Source organism: Pseudopodoces humilis, chromosome 3 (genome assembly GCF_049639895.1).
Source record: "Pseudopodoces humilis isolate 2021_Gansu_Grassland_sample_001 chromosome 3, ASM4963989v1, whole genome shotgun sequence".
Lineage (NCBI taxonomy): Eukaryota > Metazoa > Chordata > Aves > Passeriformes > Paridae > Pseudopodoces > Pseudopodoces humilis.
Window position 1 is genome coordinate 6,359,609 of NC_142202.1, and position 14,859 is coordinate 6,374,467.

Below are 14,859 nucleotides of genomic sequence, written 5' to 3' on the forward strand. Positions count from 1 at the left end.
TGATAAATTGCTTTTGGGCTTGCTAAAGATGAATTATATCTTTTAAATAATATTGAAACAGCAGCTGAGTTGTATTTCTTATAAGGAGGAGATTGAGCAAGTTTTAGTGTTTAGCTTAGAATTCTGGAATGCAATTTTTAATCAATTTTCAGGTGAAATATTACTAGTTTGAATTTTTGAATAATGCACCCTAGTATATGTGAATCAATCAAATTAGCAATCTCTTGTTACATTTAGTTATAAATGACTTCTAAGCCTTTGTATTGTAGTAGAACTTCATCAAGTCATTTTCACTTGGACCACAGCTGACTTACAGTCCTGTCCTGAAGTTAAGACAGGTGGTGTAGAAGAATTTAGCAATGCTCTGTGCAAGCTATTGTATTGCTTATGTAATTTTACATGTTTAAAAAATGAGGTTTCTGAAATAAATACAATGTGGAACAGAATAATCTCGAGTGGAAATAAGATTGCTTTTATCTCCTCATACTGGCTCATGATGGAGGTGGTGTCAGGTATGGAAGCGGTACTGAGAAGTGTCTTGGCACAAAAAGTAATAATGCAGTTAAGAGAAATGTTAGGAGGAATGAATTACAATGATGTTTAACTGCTTTTTACTTGGAGAACTTGAGAACATTCAGCATGTTATTAAAAAATAAAGAAGTTGGTTTATATTTTGTATGTACCTATTCCCTCTGAATAACTCTGTCATTGATCTCACAGAGGCACATATTCTCCTGCTGGCCATTTGCAGGCTGCACCCTGTCATGGTTTGCTATTCCTGAAGTTTAATTTGATATCCATGAGAATCCTGCTCCTTGAAATAATAATATTTATCTTCTTAAATTCTTGTCAAGTGTTTTAGGAAGGTCAGATTTGCCATCAGTTAGCTTAGCAGATTTTTACCAGCTTACAGTCATGTAGCCTCTGTGCACATGTTTGCTGCTTTCCCTACTGGGCTAGAGGAAAAGCAAGCCCAAGGAGGCGAGGGAGGAGGGAGAATGGGAATATATAATAATATATAATATAATATATATTATAAAATATAAATTAACTCCCAACTGTCTCATATCCGGTATCAGGGGCTTCCTGACTTCAAGTGGCCAAGAATCTTTTTATTGGTGGTAAGAAGGAAAATATCTCTTTTCTCCCTGTACACTCAGAATCAGTCGGCTCTATGAAATCTAGAGTTGTCTTTAATCTGTGTTTTAAATACTTGCACATAAGTTTGACTCTGAAGTGGTTTCCAAAGTTTGTTTCTGTCCAGTCCCTCCTTTGGTCTTGTTTAACTAGATGCAGCTTTAAGGTCCTTGTTCCTGCACAGTGGACAGGTGGATGCCAGTGACCTGCAGCCTTCCCTTTCCTAAATTGTTGTGGTGCTTTGGGTAACATCTGCTTTTCTGTTCTCCTCCAGTAGCAGATGCTTATTTTAAAAACAAATATTAATACATTAGTATGCAATGCTCAGAGCGGCAATTTGAGAACACAGTTAATGTGATTTTCCTGTTCTGTAACACTTGTTTTCCTTGTATGCAAACTCTGGTGGAGCAACTGTGACAGTCTTCTCAGTTGAAGTTTGAATATTAATTTTGCATTGGCTATAGGAGCTGGTACCAATGTAGACTTTAATGAGGCTGGCACTCAAAAGCATTCATGTGTAACTGGTGCTGTCTTGAGAAAAGATGAAAACACTCTCAAGTCACCAAGGGGCAGCTGAAGTCGAGGAGCAGCTTGCCAGCTTTTATTATTTCCTCAACTGTCGCTTCTAGTTGGTTTTTCTCAGCTCAGTTGATGTTCTACATGAATGTGCAGGACTTCTTGCATTCTCTGTTTAAGATTTTCCTATTAATTTACCACTTTGTCTTTTTTTAAAAAGGCCAAGACTAAACACTTTTGGAATCAAGTGTCAGGCAGCCCCTGGGATCAGAGAATTTGCTATAGGGAATGGAGGATAATTGTTATGTAGCTTCTGCTTGCTGACAGAAAACAAAATCTTCTCTACGTAAGACAAGTCAGTGAGGATGTTTGGACACCCTGCCGCATCCCATGCAGGGAATGGATTGTTTGAGATGATGGTTATTGTGCTTTTGCACAATCTCTGCTGGTGTTCAGTTAACTTAGACAATAAATTGATGCTTAGCAGTGAGTTGCATTCTTTAACAGTAAGTTTAATCCTTTGGTGTGAGTTTTCCCAACAGGTTTTTATTTATCTTGAAGGTATATAGGTATTAATATTCACAGGTGTTCTTAAAAAAAGAAACACCAAAAACCCCCAACACCTATAAGTAAATGGCCTCTTCACAGTGACCAAAAGTGGTAAAACCCAGCCCTCCAATACTGTTCCTTAGAGGATCTTTGGCAGAATTTGACCAAGAGGCTCTCAGTGCTGGAGCTATAACTTTAAGTGCATTAGTAGGTTTTTTTTCTTTTTTTTCTTTTTTCTTTTCTTTTTTTTTCTTTTTTTTTTTTTTTAAGAGGATTAATTGGACAGATTTTCAATCTAGCCAGTTAAGGAAACTGGGGCAAGTTCTGCTTGCTTTCTGCCATCAGTAATTCCTTGTGGTTACTGGAGCTGCTTATCTGGAGAGAAAGACTAACACAATTTGGTCTGTTCTGGATAAGCACTAAAAAGTAAAATAACTGAGTCATAGCAAAATGTGTGTGCTCTGTGGACAAATGCAGTGAAAACTGTTGGGGGTACATTTGAGTGGGAAAAGCACAGTATTTGCATGGTGTTGTCAATGCATTTCCTGTGTAGCATTTTGTGGGGGGCTGATTCTTACTCTGCTGGAGCTGTAGCAATGCTCAGGTTGGGGATGGCAGTGCTTGGGAGAAAACTGAACACTTGAATTCTTCAGAAATCTGTGAAAGGGCTCTCAGTTTGAGAAACATAGGTTGAAGGATTTTCTGCATGTTTTGCAGTGTGTATTGATTTGCTGCTCTGCACCTGCAATATGAAATGTGAGGTAATTTCCTAGTTACATGGAGTATTGGACTAAATCCAGAGGGGGACAGATGACTGCCAGTGGAGCAGAGCTGATGTGCACTGTAACACGTGTCTTGTTCCACACAGAGACAGGCAGGTAAGCGATCTGCTGGAGTGACTTAGGAGAACAGGAGGCCAGGGAGTGGATTACTACCAGCAGCTCTGCCGCTAACTTGCGCCACTTGGGGCAAATCACTTCGACTTGGAGTGAAATACTGTTTTCATTAATTCAAACATAAGCTTCTCTTGGTTTCAGTGGAATGTGTTTTCCTCCTCTGCAGTTTCTTGTGTTTTCTTTCAGATATAAGACACAGGTGGGAAAAAAAGAGATATAATATTGAACATCATCAATGTTATTACAATGCTGCCAGCAGAGAAGCTAGCAAATAAAACCTGTTGCGGCTGCATGTATTAAAGGTTTTCCTTACACTGATGTTTTTCTTGGTTATGGAACAATTTTGCATTTTTCCATTTCCATATCTTAAAATCTGCTGGTTTAATAACATTTTATTGACTTGACACATTCTAAAACATGTGGTTTCTGCCAAATTTGCCTGTGGTGTTGCACATCACATTATTGTACTTGTGTGACTCTTTTGTCCACTGGGAAAAACCCCACCCAACAAATGAAGCAATCTTTGGAAATACATGTAAAAAATTACTTCATGCTGTAAATACATACTTAATCTTGCTAACCATCAGAAAAAATCCATCTCAATACATTGTAATCTCTACTATTTTTTCCAGATTATGACATGGTAAACAACTGTCTTGGGTTCCACAAATTAAAACATACTCAGTAAATGGCTACTGAAGATTGCTGTATAATTGCTGGTGGTAAAGGGTGGATTTTTCCTCTGGGTTAATCTTAGAGCAGTTTATATGAATTTATAAATAAAGCTCTTCCTTCCCTGCCCTCCTCCCAGCCCATAGTGCAGTCTGTGCAAGTCCAACTGGTCTTTCTTCTGCTGTTACATGTCTGTTTTTAGGCTCTAGCTGGAGTTTACAGCATGCAAAAGTGCTTTTAATTTTTTACAGAGTTGGAAGAACAGGTAGAGAGGAGCAGTTTCAGGTACCAGTCTCCAAGTTTTTAGAGTGAAAAGAAAGATCATAATTACCAAGGAAAGAAACCCATCATCTAATTTTCCGTAATCTGATAACTTTCAGTCACTGCTAACTGTGGCTTGATTTGAACAAGCCACATAATAGTGAGCAATTATGTATAGGATTATTCTGTATATGCTAAACATTAATTGTCATATTTGGGATGAAACAATGGAATCATTGCACGCACATCAGAGAAGAATGCCAGCAGTTTGTATTTCAGCATAAAAATACGCTGGGAATTGGTCCATTGCTAATGAAGGAAGTGGACAGAATTCTAGTTTTAATAAAAGGATCCTAAGGACCTTGTCTGACTTGTTGGTTTTTTTGAACTTAAAACAAAAACTACTTTGCAAGGAATATTCGTTTGAACTTAGTCTTTATTTTTAATGTAAAATTAAAATCAACACTGTCAGCACAGTTCTAACAAAAGGTAGAATTCAGTGTCATTTCATCACTAGTGATTCATTGCATTATAGGTGAAATGTGTGTTTACTTCAGAAAATGAGTATGTGACAAGGAGGAAAAATAGTGGCCAAGAAACCTCTTAGAAGGCAGAACAAGGTCTCATCCCCAGCCTCTTTATTCCAGCACACTTCCTATGGTTAATAGAAAGTAGCAGCTGCTTTCCTGTAATAGTGGCTTATAAAGAAAAACAGAAGCAGCTTCAAATGTTTCAGGGCAAAAGCAAAGCTGTGAATTCTGTAGTTATTGAGACCCTTATTTAGCGACCCACCACTTTCTCACTTTGTTGGTTTTAGATACTTGAGTAAAGAAGAAATTATTTAATATTCCGCTGTGGTTGTTGTACACGCTGTGGTCTCTGTTCATGAGCTTACTGGGGCTGGCTGCTGTGAAGACACCTCTACCACATTTGGCACCACCTGAGGCTGAGTTTGGAACAGGGATTTCAGGCAAACAAGTCTTTTCTTTCCAAGTGCTTCTTGGGACTAGTATCTCCTGAGGAAGACTGTGCTGAAAACCTTCTGTGGGGTGGCAGTAACTCTCATCTTGGGAAAGGGTTTGAAGTATTACCCCACTCCTAGTGGTATTTAAATGGTTTTTGCCTTCAGCTATGTCATTTGGAGAGAAAAATATGTGGAAGTATATCTTACTATGCTCTGTGACAAATTGAAGGTATGAAACTACACCTGACTCAGGTGAGGTTTGCTATATGTGGTAGAGAAATGAAAACCTATGAATGAAATTAATGGCTTGGTATTTTTGTTTCTAACTTAAAGATTAATTTCTTTGAATTGATAGCGTGCCACTTCACAGAGAAGAGCTTAGTATTTTTGAATCCAAGTCCTTATTTTTGGAGGTGTGTTTTATGTGAGTATTCTTCATTTCAAACTATGACTATGATATAGCTATCTCTTGGACTTCGTGTGCAGCAATCCTGTGCAACACTGGAGTTCTTTGATGTGCAGGCTTTAGGAATAAGAGATTAACCTCTCTCCTTGGTAGATGAAGAGATGTATTTTTCATCTTTTTATGAAACCTCCTCCAGAAGTCATCAAAGTCTATGGAAACCATTCTATTTACTTCAATGGGAATTGAATGAGGAACATGATTTTTGTGGTCTGGTGTTTAAAAAAAACAAAACAGAACAACGAAAACTTTACAGTAAAGTCATAATTGCATCCAGATGAGTTTCCTGAAGTGGTTATGAAGCAGCTGATGGAAACGCCTTGACATGACCAAATTCAGCATGCCACTTGTTTTTGTGTGGGGGAAAATATGACACAATCTGGAAGTAATTAGTGTGGAACCAGCAGCACTCCCTGAGCAGTCCTTTTAAAATGAGTTGCAAATAAAAAGGCTAGAAAATCCCTAATAATAGGTATATTATCTGCTACGTGTTGTGGAAGGTGGTTTTTTCAGTAACATGACTTCCATGTTTTTTAATGTGGTTTTGACCTGTGTCATGCTGTATGTGCAGCACACTGTAATAATGGTTGTTTTCCTATCATTCGATTTTTTCTGTTCTTCTGTACTTTACACAGTCTTCTGGGCCAAAACCTCTTTTTTCATTAACAGCTGGGACACTAGATTGGAATAACTAGTTTGGTGATGTAGGCACAGGAGCCTTTGCTATGAACAGTTTTCTGTACTCTGGCTGGGTCCTCTTGTGTATTGGTGCTGAGGAACTAAGAAATTTGAAGAAAATACTTAAGAATAAAACCCAAAAGAAACCCAGTTAAAAAGGGAAATGGAAGTGCACATATAGTGTTCAGCAGTGGGTTTATTCCATGTGCTGCTGCTCTGTCTGTGGTGATTCATTCCTAAGTGCAGCCATCTCAGGGCAGAGCATCATCCTGCCTCTGATGGTGTTCAGTAGCAGCTGTTTAAGGAAGACAGTAAAAAAAAGACAAAAAGCTAGTAACAGCCCACCAGAATTATGTTGCCATCTTCAAAAATGGGCTGTAAATGTATCTACCCAAATTAAGTGGAATTACTTGTGCTGTTTCAAGTAAGGGAAATACAAAGGCGGTGTGGCCCTTTATCTTTTCTTCCATGAGGTCAGTGCTGAGCTATTACTGCTTGACCAGAGACCCTGAAAAAATAGGATGGAGCAAAATAGAGAAGAAATTAGAGCATTTAAAGATCTGCTTTCTTTCAGAGGCAGCATGTACAAGGATGGAAGCATTCTACAGCAATAGTACATAGGAGGTGTATTTCTTAATGTGAAATGGGAAGAGGGAACAAAAGAGGAATTTCAGAAAAATGTACTGATTGAAAACCAGCATGACATAATATACTCTCTAGCTTCTGAAACAGAGAAACAAAATTAACTTTTTCAATTCTGTTATGACTAGCCGAGCTGTAATGTAATATAGTAAATCCCTCAGTATTATGTAATAAAATTAGTCAAAAGATGACAAAAGCATAAACCATGCATTAATGAAAAAGCCTAGCAGGACTTGTATTTAAATTGGATTGTGCCTGTTTGATTTATGCTGGTGTGTAAGTATACTTGGCTCAAGTGTTTGTGGAAGCATGGACAGTAGCTGTGTTCTGTGTTTGCTGTTCCTTCTCACTGTTTGGTTTTTTTTTAACATTTGGAAATACATTACTAAATATTACCACAGCATTGTCATTTATAGGGTAGTGAGAATAGATAAGTCTGTTGTGTAGTCTGAGAATATAATTAGGAAGAAGCAAAAAGCCTTATTTTACTGCAGCATGGTAAATGGTAGAAATTGCTGGATGGTCTTGAGCTCACTTGGCTCAGCTTAGATGCACATACAACCCATCAGCAGCAAACTTCTCACTCAAGCAGTATCAATGCATTTTAAGAGAAAGCACTCACTTGGTTTCATTTAGATTGCAGGCCAGCTCTGCATGTGTTGATATTTCAGAAAGAAAAATATATTCATATACCCTTTTTTCCCCCAACATAATTTCTTGATGGTACCTGTAATGATACCGTGGGTTTAATGATGGTGGCGACTCTTTGTTCATGCATAACCTGCATAAGCCTGCAAGCTGTGCAGACCCTGTTAGCAACTTTTAAAACAGCCCCCTGAATCAGTTGTGGAGATGAATATCTAATTTATAGCTGTGAAAAATGAGAGGAAACAGAGGTGGCTCTTCAAGTTCCAAATCAATTCCTTCCCTGCTGTCTGAGCCTTGTTTCTGCTCCCTGCTACAGTCTGCTGATAGAAACACCCCTTGATGCTTCATCAGTGTATTGTTTTCAGCTGCACCAGGCAAACACTGTCAGTGTTTTCCTGTCCCAAGACACTAGAGCTTAGCTCTTCCCTATTCCCATTCAACTTGACAGCTGTGGTTGAAATCTCTGTCCTGAACAAAAAAATGCACAGATATGGGAAGCTGTTCTCTAACCCAAGTTACAAAGAAAGCAGCATAATGCTGTGGGAAGGATTACAGAAATACATTAAAATTGAGCTTTTCTTTGTAAAAATGAAGGCAGTTTAAATGAGGCAAAGAAAAGGATTGAATATGAGTGAATATGATGCTAACTGCTCTGGAATGAAATAGCATGGACTGGGGGCTCAGATGTGTTCCTGCTTTCAGAATCCTGTTGGCTTCCAGTACTATTCCTGGATTGATTCCTGCTTTGCACTCCAGCCAGTCCAGGAAGCTCTATGCTGTAGTAGCAGAGTGATTAGGACTGTGCCCTTTTCCCTGGTGCTGTGGGATGTCTGTCATCACACTGGCTGTTGTGGAAGGCACATCTGTCCTGTCTCTGGGGCTGCATCTTCTGGAGCAAATCCCCGAGTGGCTGTCGGGCACTTCCAGGTCTGCAGGAGGTGGGGATCCCGTGTCCCAGCTGGTCAGTGGGGTGTGATGTGCCGGTTGGCATGGCACGGTGTGGCGGGGTGTGCCAGTCGGCGTGGTTTGGTGTGCTGGACAGGGTGCCCTGGCACAGCCTGTCCTCGTGTCACCTGCCACCTGCAAGGCGTTACCTGAGTGGGAGCGGGTGGGAGGCAGCATCTGTTTGACAAGGCTTTCTTGAGCGCTGCAGGGATGAGGTAACGTTGCAGGGTTTAATGGGATCCACGTGACTCAGATTGCTGATACCAGTACACTGATTTACGTGCTGATGGATCTGACAGGTGCCCAGTCTCCTTTGAGCCCTCCACCCTGGCCTGCGTTACAGAGATGCAGTGAGGTAGTGCTCATCCCGTTGTGGTTTCAGTCCACCCACACGCACCATATGCATAATTTTTCCATAAAGGATTACTGTCAGGATATATATGATCTCAATTTAAGACAGTTGCACATATTCTTATTTTTCACATACAACTATTTAGCTATATAGTTTATCTAACTAAAACTAGTTGTTGAACACCCAAGCAAAGCTAATTGTTGCATTGGTGGAATGCCTCATGTGATGCTTATTTAACAACAGTCCTGATACCTGCTATCTTACTTTCCTGTTTCTCAGTTCCACTGGATATCTTGTGTTTGTTAACACAAACGCTTTTACGGGGATTTTTGATAAGTATGAGGCTATTGTTTGCATTCCTAGTTAAAGGTAATGGTTGGCTTTTCAGAAGTGCTCATTGTTGGGTGACTCATTTAAGTTGGTGGTAAATCCTTCGCTGGTATCAAAACTAGTACAGGTAAGGGAGCACGCAAGCAGTTTTGGAGATGATGTTCTAAGAAGGTGTCTGCTTGCAGGACTGACATGATAACAAGCTCACTGCTTCTGTTATAATGCTATGAATTTGGCTCATTGCATAATACAGAGCAGTAACAACTTCAATTTACGATCACAAATAAGCATTTCAGATAGTGGTTTCACACACAGACTGAAGTTTCTGAATGGTTCTCAAATAAATTGAAGGTTTTGAGCACATTTTGTTTATATCGGGAAGCTGAAATTATAGTCGGATGCCCAAGCCTGAAAACAGAATGTAATTTGGCATTCGTGTGTAAATGCTTCCTGAACAAGGGGAAATACTGATACAATTTGGTGTTTAGTTGTGCATGTAATAGATACTAACTTGGTCATTCTGTACTTGCCATGTAAACTTGCCGGTTTTGTTAATTGGATGGCTATAAAGAGGAAAGGCTGCAGTTCAGAGGGACTCAGGATAAACTTTTTTAGGTTCTTAATCAATATTTAAGGGTAGTGCTAGTACCAAAGAAGCCCTTCTTGCTTTAGAGCTGTAATAAACCTGCTAGGTTTGTAAAGGCTTCTGTTTAGTTGTGTACTTGTCGCAACTGAATGATATTGCTGGAGTTTTCCCCCTGGTTGCTGTTGCCAAACTTTTGATTTAAAAGTGTGATAAAGCACAGGGTGGGGCCTGGGAAGCATTTGGTGCTGGTGCTCCTGGGCTGCAGGAACGTGTCTCCCAGCCATGGGATTGTGGTATTCCCCAATGCCAGGGGAGCAGTGTGAAGATGGATGTAGGAGTAGTGGCAGATATGCTGACTGAAGAGCTGCATCAGGAGATGCAGAGCTGGGAGAGAGATAGACGGTAAAGTCACGTATGATGTCTGTGATAAACACGATAAAAACTTGCTGAGGAGCAGCTTGGATTACAAAGGACTTTCTGCCTCTTTCATGTCTCAATAATTAAATGGTCCATTTTTATTCAGCTTCTTTCAAATGGGGTTCTAATTAAGCAATAACTAATGAAATATGAGATTAAGCATCAGATCTCTGGTGGTCAGAGATGTGCCCATGGCAAAGTTGAAAGCAATTTTATAAAACTAGTGTTTGAAACAAAGCAAAAATATTTATTACTGAAGCAGGAGACAGATTCTGTGAGTGTAAATGCAGATTGAATTAATTTTCTTAGTGTTATGCTGAAGTGAAAGAACATAAAATTCAATATGTATTCCTTTTAATGTGGTTGCGATATCATCACCGCAAATTTAAGAAAACATGCATCTGTAACCAGATAAGAAGATGCTATCAGGCACTTCTAATTTTAATTAAGGTTCAACCTATTGGAGGAATATATATTTAAAGAATTAATTAAAATGCTGTTTGCTGTATAAGAGATAACAGTATAGGAAATTAGCTAATTGCAGTATCATAGGGGATCTATGCTTCGCAAGCTGTTTCACGATTCTAAGAAAGCATCTTCATGTGGATGAGAGGGACACCTTGGGGGAACCAGGAGATGATGACAATGACCTTCTTTCTGGGTTAGTTTGAGTAGAAGTGGTCACTGGGCTTGCTGCATCTGTGCATGTCAAACAGTGTTATTTCAGTTTTTGTTTTCCTTTGGGGTGGGTGGCTGGCACAAATGCTGAAAATTCTTGAGATAATCGGACATATTTTGATTGCATCATGGTAATCCTGTCTCCTGCAAGAAGGGCTTTTGAGGTGGTTAAGATACCTTTAAAGGCTGGAGTCTTTCAATGCTGTCATTCTTGATAACCTTTTTATCGCTGCAAGTTTGTGCAAAGGTACTGCTGGAGCTCCTCAAAGATCAAATCGTGCTCTATTTAATATTTTCATTAGCAGCCTTTACAGAAGAATTAAAAGCTTGCTAAATAAATTTGCCAACTCCAAAGCTGAGAGACGCTGGCAAGGCGGGGGAGGACTGGATTATTAAGTGAGAAGAAGTGCTTTCCTCTGCCATTAATTGGTTTCAGGAGAATGTCATGTGCTTAAGGACAGATGATATGAATTTGTTCTGTAAGCTCAACATCACCATTTGGGAGCAGTAAAGAATGAAGGTGTCCTATCTGTACTTAAGAAGATGAGTTTAAACAGACACAGGTCATGGAAGGGTAATTAGGATAATGATGGAAGGATCAGCCAGCATTTTACCAGTAGCCTGGAAGAGCTTGGCTTCAGCCTAGAAAAACATAATCTGAGAGGAACCAGGATTTTTTTCCGTAATTTATGGTAGAAAAAGAAAACCCAAGCAAACCACAATTATTTAAGTTAACGGATGGCTTTAGAAGGCTGCATGAGATGTGACTATGGACTCCACTTCATCTGGCAGGCAGGTGATTTCTCACTTTTTTTGGTGCTTCCATGGGCACGGTGCCTTGAACATTTGCTAGTTTTGGCAAACCCTAAGTTCAAGTGTTGGAAGCGTTTCCTCTTGGAAGCTTGCTTTAAATGATTTCTTTGAAAAGAAAGAACAAAGCTTCCAGGGAGAAGTACTTAAAAAGGGAAGTTAATGCATAGGCAGCCCCTTCTTCTTTAAGAATTTAGTGCTGCTCTTGGTGGGTGTGTGGATGCGCCAGACGTCTTCCAACACCTCTGAGTAGGTGCCAGTCTGTCAGATTAGCTCAACTAAAATAAACCTTTCTCCCACTCCCTGCCTGCTATCAGCCCTTTGAGAGAGAATTGCCTTTTAAAATGTACTGGGGTGTTCGCTGGGCTTTCATTCTGTGGTTTCAAGCTAGTTTTGAAATGAGCAGAGAGGAGGTGAAAAATGTTAGACGCTTTTAACACTGTCATTTAATGATCTCATCCTTTGAGCCTGTTTGTGGAGAGGTGGCTTTTCTTGAGCTGTTCTTTCCTTTCCTTGCCTGTTTTCCACGAGAATGTGTCCTATTGTGTTAAGCCAATAACCCTTTTTAATAGGTCAGTGTAGAGTATTAATGAGCTTTTACACTATGGTTATAAATGTCACACGTGTTTCTAAGAGTAGGAGTGGGAAATAGAAAATATTGCCTGGATTTGTTCTCTTCAACAGTGTGAAACAGTTGATCTTCTGATTTAGGAAAAAAAAAAAGCTTTGATCAATCAAACCCTTTTTTTTTAGCTGTTGTTACTTAAAATGCAGTCTTAAGAGCCAAGTATTGTAGCACTTGCCTTCATAAGCACCTCCTTTAGGAAAGTTAAAAATTATAAATTTGCTGAAATTGATGTGTCTGTAATGAGAAAATTTTGCAGGACAGCCTGCAAATAAAAGTTGAGCGTTTTTAGTTATCTTGTGAACCCACAGTATGTTTGCTTGGCTGCGATGAACCTCTGCTTGCAGCACAGCAGAGTTCTGTCACCTCCTCAAAAAGCAGCAGAATTAGTGCTGACAGAGGTATAAGTGTGGCAGGCTTGGCTTATACCAGGAGTGGCCAGTATGATTGACTTGGTATAATGTGTCCAAGTCTCCATATGGGTGGCAGGTCTAAGAAAACATATTGTACAGCCCAGAAAACAGCCTAGTGGGAAAGGGACAGTGTAGTTCATAGAAGGGAGGTGGTGGCAGCTCTCCAAGGCTCCCACTCCTGCCTCCTGGCCAGTCTGAATTGCAGAGCTCCCCAGTAATGTCATCCTTCAGAGTTTCTACAGTTTAATTTCCTCCAGCAGCAGCCGCTCCAGCACAGCGTTGCTGCTGGCACGGTGAGGTAGCTCTGGTGCTGTCACTTCCATTTCGTTTTCAGCCGCAGTTACCTTAGTAAACAAAGGGCTGAACATCTGCAGTTTTGCTTTATCAAGTGGCTCTATAATGCTGCAAACAAAGAAAAGGGAAGCTGAAGGCATTTGAAAGTAGCTTAATAAATTAGTATTAGTATTTTAATTTGCTCACTCTTTACTTTTGGCTGCTTAGCAAAAATTGCTTGGAAGACCTATTAATTTTATCGTAAGAATGATGATGCTGTATACAGAAAAATATCTGGCCATATGCTTGTATCTTTATTTTAAAGGACAAAGATTAATGAAATGTAATTTAAAAAGAAAAAATAATTTATTATTATCATTATTATGCTTTCAAAGAAAATGGAGAATAGATTTAGAGCACTAATGTTCCCATTTGCACTATGTCTATGTATACAGTATGTGGTTTTGTGAGATCAGGATAATTGTCATTTAAAGAGTGTTCTTGAATAGCAGAGTAAATATCATGAATTCTGCAGTGTTAGACAATCTGATGTGGACTTGCATGGATTTCAGTATTGTGTTGCTGACTTCATATCTGGTTAGTACATTTTCCATTCCTCTGGCATGTTGTGCTGATTCCTTCTATTGCTGCTACAGCTGAGCCAAAAATTACTGGTCCCTTTTCAAGCTGATTAGAAGAACATTTAAAAATCATTAGTAAAGGAAGAATGTTACAAAAAAGACCTTACAAAGCACATTTTTTAAAAAGACTGTTCTGGACACAGAGTATTTTCAGTTTTTTAAAATAAAGTTGGAATGTGTAAGTTGATCACTGTGGTTGGAGGGAGTGGGCCGAAATGGTGTTTGTTTTTCTTTTCCTGCTACTTTTCTTCTAATATGAAATACCTGCAATTAACACTCTTGCCTTTCCCCATACAGGAAATATTGGGTTTTTTTCCTAGGCAGGTACAATGATTACTCCTGCAAAACTGTCGATTTAACAACAAATACCCCCAGCACTTTGCAGCGTTCAAAGAGCCTGCATCATCAGCATATAATCGTATACAGCAGGTATTAAGTAGCGAGCGCTTTTTTACTGTTAGATTAATAATCAAATCTGGGTCAGCTCCCAGAAGAATAAGAGTTTAAAGGTCTTGGACAACTTCCTAGTGCCCACGTATGGATCGGCCGCTTGCCTGTTGTGCTTCAGTGGTTCAGGGAAACATTGGCAGTTTTTCATGTGCTCTCTGAGTCCTGTGCTGAGGTTGCTCATTCGTGGGCTCAGAGTGCTGCTGCCCTCCTTAGAAAGAGAGAGATACTTCAGGCTGGCATGTGCCATCTTGGGATTGTTAACAGAGCTGATTTTAGATGTCTGTCCTGCACCTTGAACAGGTGACCCCCCCATGAATTCCTTCTGTTTACTCATATCAGGTCATTGTGATGCATAATGTCCTAAAATAACCCTGCTGCTACTGTTGATTTTTCTGTTAACGGACCTAAAAGAAAAAAACAAATCAAATCTTGCAGAAAATGGGTTTTCTATTTTGGAAGTGTTTGAAAATGGCTGTGGAAGCTTAGGACCACTCCTTGCCTCCATGTTCTCACTGCTATTGAGCCTGTACAGCAACCTTTTAATACAGCGCTAACCTGATCAGCCAGATGGTAAATGTCATAGAGATATCTTGTTTGTTTGGGGTTTTTTTCTGTGTAAGGTGAAGTAAATTTCAGTAAATCTCTCATCTGATCATGAAGAATAAATTTGATGTTGCTTTTGGGCATACTTATTCCATATCCTCTTTCTTACTTGTTTTCAGGACATAAGTGACACTAATTTGCACTTGTACAGTTCCTCTATCTTGATTACCGAGCAGGCTGCATGATGTGGAGATTAGTGATGACATTTTGAAAGACCAAACGCTTGCCAGTGTCTCTAAAATTCTCTATTTTTCCTTCGTTGTATGATCAAGCCCTGGGGGGAGATGTCAGAGGCAGCTTCTAACAAATG

At 39.5% G+C, this 14,859-nt stretch overlaps 1 protein-coding gene across 5 annotated transcripts in view; it reads left to right on the top strand.

Moving 5' to 3' along the window:
* Positions 1-14,859, top strand: part of MACROD2 (mono-ADP ribosylhydrolase 2) — an 848,220-nt gene that overhangs the window by 72,750 nt on the left and 760,611 nt on the right. The gene's annotated exons all lie outside the window — the stretch shown is intronic.